This window comes from Arachis hypogaea, chromosome 5 (genome assembly GCF_003086295.3).
Source record: "Arachis hypogaea cultivar Tifrunner chromosome 5, arahy.Tifrunner.gnm2.J5K5, whole genome shotgun sequence".
Taxonomy (NCBI): domain Eukaryota; kingdom Viridiplantae; phylum Streptophyta; class Magnoliopsida; order Fabales; family Fabaceae; genus Arachis; species Arachis hypogaea.
In genome coordinates this window covers 98,355,961-98,358,831 of record NC_092040.1, presented here as the reverse complement: position 1 = coordinate 98,358,831, position 2,871 = coordinate 98,355,961, and positions in this window count along the sequence as shown.

Below are 2,871 nucleotides of genomic sequence, written 5' to 3'. Positions count from 1 at the left end.
GATACTCATAAGTCATAAGTAGTTATCTTTTTTCTTGTGTCTGAATTATATTATTTACTGGAAATTGTTATTTAAACAACTGGAATTAATCTTACAACCAACAACTACAACAAAGATAGCATTATCTTTTCTATTTGAAAATTTCACACATTTTTATTGTAGTTGTTGGTTACAAAATTATCTTTACTAGATAGACTCCGAACCCTAGACCCTATCACTTTAACATTAACGATCACGTCATGTACGTACCATAAAAAATTTCAAGTTTTAAGTAGATTTCCAAGTTTTGTCTCTTTAGTAATTAAGCTAATAAATATGATCAATTTTCAATGTATGATGAAAAGGGAAGATGATGAATATGTATCTAAACAGAAGAAAATTAATTGTTGTTTGGCTCTTTCAAGTTTGAACACATTTTATTTCCATGTGCCGCCGAATAATGAAGGATAGATGATCCACCATGCATAAAACAAAAAGTAGAAGACATTTCTAGCAAAAGGAGAGAAAAAAAATGGCATAAAGAGATCGAAAGACAAGGTAAACAATGATATGAACAGTTTTTTTTTTCTTTTTACTAAATTCATCATGATGTTTTGCCATTTTTGTTTTTTTTTCTTTTACCATTTTTTTGCCCCCAAGGAGGGCTCCAAAATAATTATAGAAAAATAAAACCCATTACATTACATTCCATTTTTTCTCAATTCTTTCTAAAGAATAAGAAAATTATGACTAAGCCAATGAGTAATAGTTTAAATGGCATAGTCTTCTCATACTCAATTAAGAAGTTGCGAAATCAAGTCTCCTATTTTTGGTAAAAAAAAAAAGAATTTATGACTAACGATGTATTACTTAAAAAAAATAGAATAAAGTAGCATATTGTACCCTCCCTCTCCCCCCCCCCTTTTTTTGAACATCAATAGTGCTGAAATTTAAAATTTATGATCTCATTAGTAACCAATAGAATATAGAAGAAAAAACGTGTATTCTCATACAAAATTACACGTTATTCTAATTTATTTTACCATAAATTTAAATAGAAAAGTACAAGTAAATAATGAAAATATTAAATAATATGAAGAATAAATATATCAGATGTTCAATTCATTAAGTATGTAGATGGTAATTCTAATATTAAAATTTAAATAGATAATTTAGAATGTAGTATATTTTTATTTTATTGGACTAATTTTAAAACACATTATGTTGGGAATAAATAGTATGACTACAATCCAATCAATTATGTGTCAAATAATTTGTTATTGTTATTATAATAAGGTCCTTGATTAAATTTAGAGATTTATCATTGTGATAGTGATCATAATATTGAGAGATAAATCTTTTATAATTTAATCTAAATTGTTCTTGGTCATAGGATTATTAAAAAGCACATTAATAATTTGGAAAGATTAATATATATATATATATATATATATATATATATATATATATATATATATATATATATATATATATATATATATATATATAATGGTCTTCATTGGATGAAAATTAATAGATCTCATTTATTAAATTATATATATAGATGGTGCATATAGAGATATGACCATTGAACTGGTTCACTTTGAGAATTCCTAATGGTTATAATTACCCTATATTTGTCAATAGGATATTCTCAAGATGAACATAGTAATAGAGTTTCCTTTGACCTGCGACTATCATAGTAATTAACAACGTATTTATTATACTTTGATTCTGGACACCTAATACCTTAGAGTGCTAGTTGAATGGATATTGGGTATGATTTAAATACTTGTAGAATTAATGATCAATCAATAAGAAATCCGTCAACTCTCGGTAAAGAGTTTGAACTCTATGATTATAATGACTGAAATGAATAAAACATTGGCCAAGGGGATTGAATGAATGAAGAAATGAGTTTCTTAAGATATTCACAGTTCATTATAATAATGGTAACAAGTTAGAGTTTGACAATTAAACCATACTCTAAGGGTTAACCAAGAGCTGGAAAGATGGAAGGAATTATACTTTGTTCTTCTTAGGTTCTTAGTAAAAATATATTACTTCATACTATCAGGTCGTTGAGGAGTGTTGCTAGACGCCAACCTTGATTAGTAAATTTAGTATGACTAATTTACTACCCGCTTAGTATTGAACCTATGGGGTCACACACTAACGAGTGTTCTAATCTTTGCTATAGAATTATTTAATTATTATTTTGATTTGATCAAATAAATAATTATATTAATTCAATTGAAATATTATTATATTTTTTGCTAGCACCAAGAATATAATAATAGTATGATAATTGAGAATATTAAATGAGATTTGAGAATAATTAGTTATTCTATTTCTAAATTTGAATTCTAAATTTGGATGAGATTCTAACTGATTCTGTTTAAAATTGAGTTATGATTTGATTCATAAATTTGTAGGATTCACATTTAGAATTTTAAGATATGATTTAAATTTGAATTGAGATTCAAATTTAAAATCAGTAACAAATCTCATACTATATATATGTATGTCAAATAGTAGAGGAATATGAAAAAAAGAAGAGAGAATAACAAGAGTTTTATTCCTTTACCTCTACGCACATAAACGTATGTGAGCCTAATTCTTGGAGAAGAATTTTATGGCGTGCAAAGAGTTGCAAGAAGTTTCTCAATTTAGATCAGATCCATTGGTCAAAGAGTTGACAGCAAAGGTTGATCTCGGTGTGGATACGCATAGCGCCTTCGTACCATCGAAGGAGAAAAAGATTTTTACTAGCGTACTCAAGTATTTAGATTTGATCTAATATATATTTATTATTGGAATAAAATTTAAGCACAAAATAGATCTGTAGGATTATTTTCTTTTCTTCCACTGCGTGTTATAAACACATGATAA